Source organism: Bos taurus, chromosome 16, assembly GCF_002263795.3.
Source record: "Bos taurus isolate L1 Dominette 01449 registration number 42190680 breed Hereford chromosome 16, ARS-UCD2.0, whole genome shotgun sequence".
Lineage (NCBI taxonomy): Eukaryota > Metazoa > Chordata > Mammalia > Artiodactyla > Bovidae > Bos > Bos taurus.
In genome coordinates, this window is record NC_037343.1 from 4665140 (window position 1) to 4680153 (window position 15014).

Below are 15014 nucleotides of genomic sequence, written 5' to 3' on the forward strand. Positions count from 1 at the left end.
GCGGTGTGTAGGTCCTGCTGAGGGGGTGGGGCTCCCTGCTTTCCAGCTCAGGGCTGTTTTGGAAGATACCTGGGGGAAGGAGAGGAACAGCTATCTGGTACTTGTGCACCCAGCCTCTTCTTTGTTCTAAAATTCCGTCCCCCTCTGCTTTGGGCAATGCAGCATTATTTTCCTTTTCCCTCTCACTTTTGCATATTTTTACTGGTCATTTCACATGTTAACCATTCTCAGTCCTGAGCCCTGAGGAGAAGGGCTCCCATTTCTCCTGTCGGACTTAAGTGCTCTCTGGAGATGAAACTTAAATGTTTTGTATATTTTCTCAATCAGATCTCTTTTCATAAGTGTTTGTAGAACCTTTGACTTCTGGGAAAAAAAAAAAAAAAGATGTAAAAGAGCTCTATACTGAAAACTGTAAATCATTGCTGGCGAAATGAAAGATTATCTAAATAATGGAGGAATTTCCCTGATGGGCCACACACCCAGTGCAGGGTGCCTGGGATGGATCACTGGATCCCACATGCTGCAAGGAAGATTGAAGATTCCCTGTGCCACAACTAAGAGACCTGGCACAAGCAAATAAAGAAATATTTAAATATTTAAAAATAAGAAATAATGGAGAGATATACCATATTCTTAGGTCTTGATAATTATTAAGATGCTAATTCTCCCCAAATTGATCTATATATTCAATGCAATCAGTATAAAAATTTCAGTAGCCTTTTTTTAAGGTAGAAACTGACAAGTTCACTTTAAAATTCATATTAAAATACAACAAACTTAATCAAAATAACTGAAAAAGAACAAAATTGGAGGATTAATATTATTATATTTGAAGACATATAAAGCCATGGCAGGGCTTCCCTGGTGGCTCAGAGGTTAAAGCGTCTGCCTGGAATGTGGGAGACCCAGGTTCGATCCCTGGGTCGGGAAGATCCCCTGGAGAAGGAAATGGCAACCCACTCCAGTACTCTTGCCTGGAGAATCCCATGGAGGGAGGAGCCTGGTAAGTTACAGTCCATGGGTTCGCAAAGAGTCAGACACTACTGAGCGACTTCACTTTAATTTTCAAAGCCATGGCAATCAAGAGAGTGTGGTTCTGGTATAAAAATAGATGAATAGAGTGTAGAATGAAAAGTTCCGGAAAAGACCTGCACATCTGATTTTCAACAACAGTGCAGAGGCAATTTAGTGGAGATAGAATGATCTTTCAAGAAATGGTGGTAAAATAATTGGATATTGTATAGAAAAGAATCAACTTGGACCTATATTTTACATATACAAGTTAACTCAAAATTGGATCATCAATCTAAATGTACAATCTACAATTTTAAAACTTCTCAAAGAAGACCTGAGGGAAAAACCTTCATAATTTTGAGTTAGCCAAAAAGATTTCCTAAATACAAAACCAAAAGCAGAATCCATAAAAAACCAAATTGGAAGGTTAGACTTCATTAAAGTTAAACACTTCTGCCCTTTAAAAGATGCTTAAGAAAATGAAAAGATAGCCCATAGTCTGGGAGTAAATATTTGCAAATCCCTGTATATAATAAAGAATGTGTGACCAGAAAATATAGAGAATACTCAAAACTCAATTATAAGGAAGCAACCCAATTAAAAACTGAGCACAAAATTTGAACAGACACAAAAGAAGATAAATATATGTAGAAAAGAAGCACATGAAAAGATGCTTAACATTGTCTTTCATTAAGTAAATACAAATTAAAACCACAGTGAGATACCACAACATACTTATTAGAACGGTTAAAAAAAAATTGACCATATCAGGTGGTAGGGGAAGGTGTGGAGAAACTCAAACTTACATGGTCTGTTGGGAGTGTAAAATGATACAACCACGTTGAAAATAGTTTGGCAGTTTCTCAAAAAACTGAAGAAACAGCTGCCATATGACCCAGTTATTCCGTTCCTAGGTATTTATCCAAGAGAAAAGAAAACATATGTTCATGAAAAGACTTGCACATAAACATTTTATGAAAGGTTTATTTTTATTAGCCCCAAATTTGAAACAACTAAATGTCTACCAACAAGTGAATGGTTAAACTATAATGAATATGTTCATTATCTTGGTGATGATTTCCAGTTGTATACATATGCCAAACCTTATCAAATTGTACATTTTAAATATGTGCAGTTTATTGCTTGCCAATTGTGTATCAGTAAAATTCTTCAAAAACAGTTCAATTCGAGGTAATTCCTCTTTCTAGGCCTCGTGGAGATTGTTGTTGTTGCTGTTTAGTCACTGAGTCCCCCATGGACTGTATGTAGCCCACCAGGCTCCTCTGTCCATAGAGTTTCCCAGGCAAGAATACTAGAGTGGGTTGCCATTTCCTTCTCCAGGGGATCGTCCCAGATCAGGGATTGAACATTGGCAGGAGGATTCATTACCACTGAAGTACCAGGGAAGCTTTTGTGCAGGTTAGAGGCATTTAAAGAGAGTGAGATTGTGAGGACAAGTCATTGCCAGCAATATAAGACTTAATGACAAGGAAAGACCTCCATGTAGAAAGATGAGGGAAGGCTTTCTGAAGGAGGGATCCTTGAGTTAGACTGTGAAGGATTAGCGGGGATGTCAACAAGTAGCCTAAAAAGACAAAGGACCTTAATGTCCTGCTCCCCCAGGGAAGTGGTTCCGCCTGTGCTAATATCAATATTCTGTCACACGTATAGCATATAGCAGTTCAAAACACTCTTATTTAATGTATGTTATTTACTTATTTATGTCCCACTTTCTATCAAAGTGATTGAGAGTGACTTATGAGAATATATGTAATACAACAAGATTTAAGGAAGCTAGATGAAACAGAACACAGATAATACAATGATGTTGAGCTAAGATTATTCTGCAAAGGACATGCCATGAGGTTCTGAGTCATAACTCGCTAGAAGGATCAAAATTCAGCTCTGAGCTTTACCGAGGCTGGAACAGAGCGGGAAACATGATTACTACAAAATTCTCTAAACACTTTGCCTGGGTTATCTTTTTCGATCTTCATGGACATGCCTAGTAGGTGTATCTCTCCCGCCAGTGGCAAAAGATGGTGGTTTTTCTGAAGCTGTTGAGGAGCTGGTGAATATGTGGAAAAATCTTCCTGTTCGTCTGTTCTGCCTGAAGGAGAAAATTGCTACTGGCTTTTAGATGTGTGGCTTCCCTTGTAGCTCAGTTGGTAAAGAATCTGCCTGCAGTGCAGAAGCCCTAGGTTTGATCCCTGGGTTGGGAAGATCCCCTGGAGAAGGAAATGGCAACTCACTCCAGTATCCTTGCCTGGAAAATCTCATGGACAGAGGAGCCTGGTGGGCTGCAGTCCATGGGGTTGCAAAGGGTTGGGCACGACTGAATGATGAACACAATGAGAAGAATTCAAGAAAAGGTGCAAAAATCAGGAAATTAAAAAAAACAAAAAACAAACCCACCCACCCCACCCCACGCCCCAAGCTGAAGGTTTTGAAGAGGTAACAAGACAGGCAAAATTCCAGGGCCAAGATTTAGGAGAGGGAAATCCAGTGAAATGAGCTCAGCACTGGGGACTGCTTGGTGGTGGTTCAGTCACTCAGTTGTGTCCGACTCTTGTAACCCCATGGACTGTAGCCCGCCAGGCTCCTCTGTCCATGGGATTCTCCAGGCAACAATACTGGAGTGGGTTGCCATTTCCTTCTCCAAGGGATCTTCCTGATCCAGGAATAGAACCTGGGTCTCCTGCACTGCAGTCAGATTCTTTATTGACTGGGCTATGAGGGAAGCCCTTTCCTTGGTGAAGGTCATCTAAATTTAGAAAAGTTGATAAGGTACAGATGAACCTATTTGCAAAGTGGAAATAGAGATAGAGACATAGAGAACAAACATATGGAGACCAAGTGGGGAAATGGGTGGGATAAACTGGGAGACTGGGATTGATACATATACACTGCTATGTATAAAACAGGTAACTAAAGAGAACCTACCGTATAGCACAGAGCTCTACTCAGTGCTCTGTATACGTATAGCTGATTCACTTTGCTGAACAGCAGAAACTAACACAACATTGTAAAGCAACTAAACTCCAATTATAAAAAAAGGTGATGGAAGATTGGGAGACAGATGTGCTCAATTTGCCACACATTTACAGGATGGGGGGAACAGCAGTACATGCTCCTAGTCTGCTGATGAAGGAGGGCCCCTAGAACCTCCTGGCCAAGCTTCCAGCTGAGACCCCCAAGTGCTACCCTCTAGGGGTCATGGTAACCCATGGTAATCCCTTAACAGGGACAGAAAATAAACTTTGAATCACCTCATTCTATGATTGGATTAAGTTAATGTGGAATTGCCAATCCCCTTCCAGAAGCAAATATAAATACTCCTCAGAGGACACCAATATCCTAAACTTCAAATTATCTTTATAACATTTCAAATATAATGTCTGGAAACACAGAATAGGTAAAACCACAGGGACAGAAAAAACAGCTGTTTCTAGGGACTAAGGGGGAATGGAGTAGGGTGTGATGCCAATGGGTATGAGGTTTCTTTTTGGGGTAATGAAAAAGTTTAGAAATTAGATAATGGTGCCGGTTGCACAATTCTGTCAATATACCAAAACCCACTGAATTGTACATTTTAAAAAGGCGAATTATATTTCAATAAAGCTATTAGTTTGAAAATGAAGATGAAATAAAAACATTTCAGATCAACAAACTTTGGCCAAAAGTAGAAATAGCTATAATATAATGATTTTAGTACAAAAGGATAGGGCTGGTTAGGAAATGATTTGGTTCTCATTACTTTCATTACATCACCAATCAAAAAAGAGCCCACTCAATCAATTCTGGTCCTGAAGCTTTCATATCATATTCTCATATGACTTCTCTTGGGGCTGGACTATTGTTTTTTTTTAAGGTTTTAAATTTTTTTCCTTTTTATTGAAGTATAATTGAGATACACTATCATAATATATTCAGGTGTATGACACAGTGATTCAGATTTCATGCACATCACAAAATGATCCCCACGGTAAGCCTGGTCACGTTCTGTCACCATATGAAGTTATTATAATATTGGTGATTATAGTCCCTCTTCTGTACATTAAATCCCCATGACTTAGTAATATTTTATAACTGGAAGTTTGTACCTCATAATCCCCTTCATCTATTCCTTCCATCCCTGTACTATCATTTCAAAACAACTTCACAGATTCCCTAAACAGACTGATAAAAACGGGGGATTGGCCATAGTATATTGTGGTGTACTGTTTCCATATTGGGTACTCTTATGAGCACTTAGCATTTTTCCTAAACAGAAGTTACTATAGTTACAGAGTAAAAATTGTTTGTAGCCATATCAGGCTCTTTTCAATAATAAAAAAGCATTGTGTGTCATGGTAATATATAAAAATAATATTAGTAATGTTTTAATAATAGTTAACTCTTTCTCTTGCTTCCTGATGGGTCAGGCTGACTTCTATGTGCTTTGCATGTATTTTTCTCATTTAATCCTCACAAATACCTATGAGATGATTTGTATTGTTATTCTTACTCTACTGATGAGGGAACTGAAGCATATAAGAATCAAGAAACTCACCCATGATTGCATAGCTACTAAGTCTCAGAGCCAAGGGTCCACAGGAAGTGTGCCTTCACGGTTGCATGCTTTCCAGTGCACAGCACTGCCTCTGGTACACCTGGCTTGGAGTCAGAGACCTGGGAGTCCAGACTAGGTAGTTCCATTTTCTAGCTCTGAGCTTAAGCAAATCACCGTTTAGATTTCCTCTTTCCTTGGTGTCCTAGTTGTTAAAATGGAGATAATGATGTATGCTTTATTTCACAGGGCTTTTGTGAATATCAAATTGTGGAAGTATTTAGTAAAGTATTATGCCATATGCTGGCTTACTGGCCTAGCGTTGAGACCTAACCATTACCAGCCCCTCTCCCACCCCTAAGAAATGATGAACTCCAGGCCCATGATACTGAGGTTGCCCAAATCAACCACTCTTGAGGTATGTGGGCATCCTAGAGCCAAGAAAGTCTCTGAGTGTAAATTGGAAAAGTTGCTCCACTGAACTCTGTAATACTTTAGACTCAGAGACCTTATTAGGGGTGAATGTGACCTTGCAACATTTTTTGACTGGAGTGAATTGGCACCGAAAACCTGGTGAGGAAAGTCCCATTCTCACTGTCCCTGGGGTGGCACTTGGAGCTTGCTGTCATTGGCTCAGCCAGCCCTGATGGCAGGGATCGTTCATGGACAAAGCTATGAGATACATCCCTTTAGAACTTCTCAAAATACACTAGAGAGTGGAGCTCTGCAAGAGCCAGCTAGCTTTGTATCAGCACTGGGGACCACACACTTTGAGATTTTTAATTTCTAATTTTTCTTCCCAGGTTAATGAAATATGGACATTCAGATTCTGATATTCCAGGTTATTTTTATTCTTATTTTATTGTGGGAAGGCAGAATTCACTCAATCGGAATTACCTGATTAGATCCATTTGTTCCACTTTCTTGTGGAGCTCTCTCTCTGCTCTGGGAAGACAGGTGGTGACTTTTCAAGGCAGGGATTAGTCTACAGAGGGAGCTAGTGAATTTGTCCTTCATTTCATGAGTAGTGTATTTTCTGAGAGGACACTGTTTGGAAGTTAAAGTCAGAGTCTGAATGGAGAGAGCCCTACTCATTGTTGCTGGAAGCAGCTTCTACTCTTCACCACTTTGGATGATTCCCTGGATTTGACCCTTTACCTCTGGGCAAAGGAGATAAGGAACCAAAAACCAGTTTATTTCGGTTTAAGAGCCCAAGTCATTTTGCATTTCTAGTACCTTATGTAAGGCTTTTCAGGGACACGATCTCTACTTTCTCACGTTCTGGGACAAGTTTAGACCTGCTGGGCCTTAGCCTGCCTTTCTTTGCCAGTTTTAAAATCCATGTAGTGAGTATGTGTGGTGTGTGTTTCTGTTAGCTTGTTCAAAGCTTTTTACTGGCACCTTTGAATAGCAGAGTCCCTCTATCACCCCTGCCCAGGGCACAGGGCTCTCTCTCCCAGACAGGCTCTCAGACTTCCGTCCCTGCTCCATTCCAGAGGTGTGGCCCCTTCTGTGACTCCTGAATGACTGGGCCGCCAATTCCTGGATCCCAAAGTGGTCAGCCTCATGCCGTAACATGACCTCATCCTGCTGAATGCATAGTTCATATTGTGTGCAAGGGGAAAGCAGTACTTTCCAACAAAGAAGAATTTTGAGACTCTCTGTGACTTATAATGAGTTGTCTAAATAGCATGTAGAATAGCAGTTTTGCCTATAGCAGAATCTACATTCATTTTCTGAGTGCAGAAAGGGACTTGAAATGTGTTTAAATCCCTCTCCCCTCTAACATTCCTTCTATATTAGGTGAGGCTACATTATGCTGCAGCAGCAGACAATACCTTAGTCTTTCTCAGTGGCTTGTTATGACAAAACTTATTTCTCAGTTATAATACATGGCTGATACATATTCGCTTGGCCATCTGCTCATCATGGCTACTCAGGAACCCAGGTGGAGGAAACACTTCCATCCCATAACGCTGCCATCCCGACAGAAGAGAGGTAGGAGCAGGCATGGAGAACTGTGCCCTGTGCTTTAAATGCTTCCACCTGAAAAGACATCTGATTCTTTCACTTATATTTCACTGGTCAAAATAGTCCAATGGCCATGCCAAGCTTCCATGGGGCAGGGAAGTGCAATTTTCCTGTCTTCTGAGAAGAGGGGAACTGTAACTACAATGTCTCCCATACTTCCCAGTGGGCATCCCACCTAGGATCAGTTCAGTTCAGTTCAGTTGCTCAGTTGTGTCCGACTCTTTTCGACCCCATGGATTGCAGCACGCCAGGCCCCCCTGTCCATCACCAACTCCCGGAGTTTACTCAAGCTCATCTCCATTGAGTCGGTGATGACATCCAACCATCTCATCTTCTGTTGTCCCCTTCTCCGCCTGCCTTCAATCTTTCCCAGCATCAGGGTCTTTTCCAAGGAGTCAGTTCTTTGCATCAGGGGGCCAAAGTATTGGAGTTTCAGCTTCAGCATCAGTCCTTCCAATGAATATTCAGGACCGATTTCCTTTAGGATGGACTGGTTGGATCTCCTTGCAGTCCAAGGAGTCTTCTCAAGAGTCTTCTCCAACTCCACAGTTCAAAAGCATCAATTCTTAAGCTCTCAGCTTTCTCTCACATCCATACATGATTACTCAAAAAACCATAGCTTTGACTAGACAGACCTTTGTTGGCAAAGTTATGTCTCTGCTTTTTAATATGCTGTCTAGTTTGGTTATAACTTTTCTTCTAAGGAGTAAGTGTCTTTTACTCCTTTTACCTTTTTCCAATTCTCTATTCTTGTGATGGGATTAACCCACAAAAATGCAAACTCCATATCATTCTGAATACTTTTCCTATCAAGCATCTTACTCACTACGTGCTGATTTTTTTCAGTAACCTACTCTGCTGTGCTGGGCAGCATGAGGAAGAGAACAAATCTGTTCCTTTGTCCTCCCAAGGCCCTAGATTGAGGGATTTGGGGGTGGGTATACAGAGGGGGCAATGGCACCCCACTCCAGTACTCTTGCCTGGAAAATCTCATGGACGGAGGAGCCTGGTAGGCTGCAGTCCATGGGGCCACTAAGAGTCGGCCACAACTGAGCAACTTCATTTTCCCTTTCACTTTCATGCATTGGAGAAGGAAATGGCAACCCACTCCAGTGTTCTTGCCTGGAGAATCCCAGGGACGGGGGAGCCTGGTGGGCTGTTGTCTGTGGGGTCGCACAGAGTCGGACACGACTGAAGCGACTTAGCAGCAGCAGCAGCATACAGAGGGGTAGAGGGAGAGGAAGCAGAAGGGAAGGGAGGAGAGGGATAGGGACAAGGGAAGGCGAAAGACGAGATTCAGTGCCACAAAAGAAATTCAAATCCCTGTGGTGTTCAAGGCTGGCAAAAATTCCTTGCAGCTTTTAGAATAGCTTCAAGAAGGAGACCTTGAAAGACAGGTAAAATTTTAATGCAAATCTCTCTCTCTCAAATGGTAGGTGTGTGTTGATTTCTTTCTACCTCAATTATGCAAAATCCTTTAAAGATAAAAATAAAACTCTATCCAGCCTGCAATTGTACTGCTTCAAAATAAATATCTTTAGCAGGATATGTGTGTGTGTGTGTGTGTATGCACACACATTTTATAGTATGTATATGCACATATGTAAACACATGTATACATATATATGCAACTTGTCTTTGACAGTCAATGGCATATCACTGCATCTTTTTATGTCCAAGCAATATTCTTGCCTGGAAAATTCCATGGACGGAGGAGCCTGGTGGGCTGCAGTCCGTGGGGTCGCTCAGAGTCGGACATGACTGAGTGACTTCACTTTCACTTTTCACTTTCATGCATTGGAGAAGGAAATGGCAACCCACTCCAGTGTTCTTGCCTGGAGGATTCCAGGGACAGGGCTGCCATCTATGGGGTCGCACAGAGTTGGTTAGTGTTTGGCACATGATAAGGACATCCCAGATTCCATAACAGTGGGGCAGAGGCAGAAAATGGAGGTGAGCAGCCCAGTTTGGCTGGAGCATGGTGAGCGGAGGTGTGGGAAGAGATAAAGTTGGAAAGGTGAGTAGCCAGATGTTTGAGAATGGGCACTTCCATGCCAGGAATTTCAGTGATTTTTTGTGGGCAATGGTGAAACTAGTGATTTATTAAAATTTTAAATATGTTTTTTAAAAAACTTACACTTGAATTAGACTTGTATAACCTTGGAAAACACAGACAAGCTCTAGAAAAGGAAAATACCCATTATCTCAGTACTCAAATGTAACCCTTGTTAACATTTTGGTATTATATTTCTAGATCATTTTCAACATTACATATGCTTATTTTATTTTTTTTACAAAAATGGGACCATACTGCATATTTCATCTGTAACTTGGTTTTTAAGTCTGCTGCTGCTGCTGCTAAGTCGCTTCAGTCGTGTCCGACTCTGTGTGACCACTGAGATGGCAGCCCACCAGGCTCCCCCATCCCTGGGATTCTCCAGGCAAGAACACTGGAGTGGGTTGCCACTTCCTTCTCCAATGCATGAAAGTGAAAAGTGAAAGTGAAGTCACTCAGTCGTGTCCAACTCTTAGCGACCCCATGGACTGCAGCCCACCAGGCTCCTCTGTCCATGGGATTTTCCAGGCAAGAGTACTGGAGTGGGGTGCCATTGCATTTAAGTCTAAACTGTTATAAAAGAGTTTTTTTTTTTTAACGGATGTAAAGACAAATTACATTTGGTGGTTGAACCGAATTCTATTACATGGACTTATGCATAGAATAGTATCAGTTGAGGAGTATAAAAATCAATTTAGGTTATCCTCCCCCTTAAATGTATTCCATTACCTGGTTTTGAAATTAAGAATTGGGTCAAGAACAAACTAAAATGTTGAAGGCTCTGTGCTAGGCACTGATGCATACAGAAATGGAAAAAAAGAGTAATGGGCTGGGAGAAATCAAAGATAGTTTTTAAGGTTAAGGAGTAGTATGATCAGAGTTGTGCATTTAGAAGGATCTTATGAAGCAGTGGGCATTCTGCTTAAAGAGGGATGGGACTGGGAGAGAGTCTGTAAAACAGATGAAATAGGAATCATTCCCCCTTTGGCAGAACGGGGCAGGTGGCACAGAGAAAGCGTATTTAAGGCAGCAGTTTGGAAGCTCGAGGATGGGACCGAGTTTCTTATTTGCAGACCCAGGACTCTCTCCTGTGCTGGCCTAAGCACAGATTCTGTTTCCCTGGGATTCTACAAGCAGCTGAGTGGTTATAGTATCATTTCATGAGTTTTTACTCTCATACTAGGGGCACATGCAAAGCTGGCCCAGATATTTAATCAGACCATGGGACGCAAAGCAGTGTCTCACAGCCCAGTGATTGTCGCCTGAACAAATTGGTGAACATTTGGCAAAGACTTTATGTACTGGGCTTCCCTTGTGGCTCAGCGGGTAAAGAATCCACCTGCAATGTGGGATACCTGGGTCCAGTCCCTGGGTTGGGAATATCCCCTGGAGAAGGGAACAGCTACCCACTCCAGTATTATGGCCTGGAGAATTCCCTGGACTCTATAGTCCATGGGGTTGCAGAGTCGGACACGACTGAGCAACTTTGACTTTGACTTTCACTTTATGTCTACAGTCTGGGAGGCTACTGGGTCCTGTAAGCAGTTAGATTTGGGGATCAGTCATATGAAATGCACTTATTCAACAAACGCTTACTGAGCACCCGCCATGTGCCAGGTTCTGAGGGCCCTTCTGAGATGAAGGAAAGTCAGTGCTGGTGCCTAGGGAGTTCACAGCTTGGTGGACAAGACCACCAGGGCACAAGGAAGGATCACATAGATGCCATCAAAGATGAGCACAGGAGTGGAGTGATCGCTGCTGTCTAGGACTCTAAAAAGTTCCTTGTAAGTCTAGAGAATGAATTTGCATAGGAGGAAGGTAGGGGGGCTATTTCAGGAATATTGATGCTGATAAACTGCTGAGTATGAAAGATATCTCATTTCAACCAAAGTCTTTTCCTTCTCTTCCTCCTTCTCCTCCTTTCTCTTTCTTTCTTTCTCTTTCCTTCTTTCCTTCCCCCTCCCCTCAGTCCCTCCCTCCTTACTTGCCTTCCTTCCTTACCCTACAAAATATATATCTGTTAGAAAAAGCAACTTTGGATATATGAGAGACACGGTGATACAGGGGAAATGGACCACAATTCTTAACCGGAATCTACTCAGGAGACTCTGGAACTATCATTTTTTCCAACCCTGTTGACTGCCATATGTGTATTTAAAACATTCATGCCCTTGAGACTCAAAGTTGGTGCTCTGCAGGCTGTGAGAAGGTACAGGAACCTGACTTCTGGGACGCAATTGCAGTTTTCAGAGTTGGATGTCTCTTATTACTCTCTTTCTTATGATTGGCTAAAGCCTTTGCTTGGAAAACTGAGACCCAAGTCCTTCGCCCAACCTCTCCCTTCCTGTTATAGCTCTTGGGCCTCAGTAGCACCTTAGGTTCCTTTACATATCCTGCAACTATATTTAAACTGCTATTGCCCGAGGATTTCCACGAATCATCAAGCAAAACAGCAATCAAGGATCCTTCCAGCAACTTCTAGAACCTTCTTCTCCTTGGTTCCCTATAGCAGTTATATGGCCATAGAATTAGCGGAGGTCACAGAGGTCTCCAAAGATGTCCTCCTTTATTTTTGCTGGCAAATTCCTACTCGGGCTTCAAGCCTCAGATCAAATGTCACCTCCACTAGGAAGTTTCTTAACCCTTCCAGCAACATCCAAGATACATCTTATTAAGGCCTCACCTAGATGTTTTCCTTGGCTCCATCCTTCTGTTACTGGTGTCAACACATTCCCATGACCTGGTGTTGCAATTTATCTGTTTGCAAGTGTATTCACTCTATTGACTCATTAGAACTGAGAACAATAAGTGAGTCTTAATTATTTTTTTAAACAGCTTTAACAAGATATATTTCATGCACCACAGAGTTCACTGCTTAAAGTGTACAGTTCATTGGGTTTTAGTATACTCACAGAGTGCATCACTATAATCTAATTTTAGAATATTTTCTTTACTCCCCAAGGAAACTTTGTATTCATCTTCAGTCACTCCCAATTCCTTCCATCCACCAAATTCCCAACTCTAAGCCCTAGGGAGCCAGTACTTTATTTTCTGTCTCTATAACCTGTCTTTTCTGGACGTTTACGTAAATGTTATCATAGTCATTCATTTTTGTATAGCCTTTTCTGACACTCAGTAGGTGCTTAGGAAGAGCTTATTCAGTAAGTGTGTGAATACATGCAAGATTGAAAAGTTGATGAAGGGTGGAACAGACGAAAGAATACTGACTGAGAGCCAGGAGACCTGTACTCCAGTTATGACTCGGTCATTTATTTATGTGAGGTAGGGAAAATTATTTGACCTTTCTGGATCTCAGTTTTCTAATCTTCAAAGGACAGTTAACCAATATCTGTTCTCCTTCTAACATTTTTGTTATAGTGAATAGCAAATGAGAGATTTCACTTAGAGGCATTTTGTACATCTGAGCATGCTGTAGAGCTGCAAGACTGATCTGTGTTAATAATAAATTATTAATTATACCAGTGATGGAGGACAAGATAGAATGGCAAAGTGCCAGTTTAGGGGGGCCAACCAATGGACACCCACCTCTCATCTCCACTCCTAGAATGACAGCAGCTGAAGCAGGGAGAAGAACCGACAAAAGCCCAGAAATCTCACATCTGTCAGTGCACGTGTTCCCAGCCAAATAGCGAGATAACAATCTATTTTAGAGTGAAGATTAAATCAGTTCACTGGAAGAAAAATGGTGATGTAACTTTCCTTTATCTCTGGTGCTCAGGAAACCCTACTTCATATTCTCATCATTTCTTTCCTGCAGGGCATTTCTGTCAATCACAACCGGGCGAGGGGGATATTCAGGTTTAGAGTGAGATCTTTACTGCCTCACCGGGGAGTGGAGAAGGGATCCTTCTCCATCTGGTTCAGCCCTTTCCTCTCTCTATAGGTTTAGGAGAATCTGTAGGGGATGTGGGGTGGGGGTAGAGATAGGTGGAAAATTCAGACTGCAGACATGACATGACATACACGACAAGCATATGTGCATATGTGGCATGAGTGGCCTGAGAGTCATAGAATAAACACCCTCAATCCAATAAAGGGTATCTAGGGGGAAAGTGGCCTTGTAAATCAAAGTTTATCCACAGAGGACCTCTTCTCCCACCCAGTATTATCGCGAAGGAAATTTTCCAAGTTTCCAGAGAGCAAGGGGATGAGAGATATTAGGAGAGCTTCTGGTCTTCATCTCGCCTAGCATGGAGTTGGGATGAACATACACAGATCTGGACTAGGAGACCAGCCCCACTTTCTCCAGTTTCTCCAAGTCTGAGACTTGGAGCTTCCCTGGGAGTGGGGGCGGGGGTGGTGGTGGCAGTGAGCCAGTGCGCCAGGCCTCGCCCTCTGCTCCCACCCGGGGCCTTCGGGCCCCGTCTGCCGAGTTGCCACCTTATTTTCCTTCCCCTCTCCTGACCGTCTCAACAGTCCACTGCTTCTCTGGCCACAGCCCTTCTTCCCCGAAGGGTATGCTTCTGACCCTTCTCTATGTCAGCTCTATGTCAGCTCTTTCCCCTGCAGACGCTGCTCTCCCCTAGTCCAGGATTTCTGGGCCTCAGTGCTCTGGGCATTTAGGGGGCTGTCACCTGGTTCTTTGTGGGGAGGGGCTGTCCCATGCACTGCAGGATGTGTGGCAGCGTCCCTTGGCCCATGCCACTACCCATCAGTAGCACCCCACTTCCCACCGCCCCCCCCCCATTCCCCGTTATAGCAACCTACAATGTCTCCAGACATTGTTAACTATTCCCCTGGGTCAAAATTGCCCCGTGGAGAACCACTGCTCTAATTCCTTCTGCTTCACTTGTAGCTCCTGTTTGTTAAGCATTTACCATGTGGAAGATACCAGATACTTCCTGGGTTTTATGTAAACACTTCTCAAATTTTAACATACCTAAGAATCATCTTGGGAGTTTTTAAAGTGCACTTTCTGGTTCAGTAGTTTTTGGGGAAAGGTCTGAGATCTTGCATTTCTAAGGAACTCCTAGATACTGCTGTTCTGCTGGAGCACAGACCACACTTTGAGCAGCAAGGCTTTATGTCACTGTCCTTGGGGCCTGTGGGGATTCGGTTTTATAGGTGAGGCAGCTGAAACTCAGAGGGCTCCTGGGCTCATCATGTTTTGGACCCAGGTCTGCCTGCAGACAAGGTGTGAACTCATAACCAGCGATCTCAGTTGACCTGGGGCCAAGGTCCTTGAGTTCTCTCCATGCCCTCCCTTCCCGGGGAATCATGCCCTCCTGGGGATAAGCTCAGCCAAGCCGGAGACTCAGGCACGTGTTTGCCTGGAATCTCTGTGTTACGTTACTCCTTCCTTAGACAGAAAGAGCTGCTCATAACCCCAGGTGGCTATTCGGG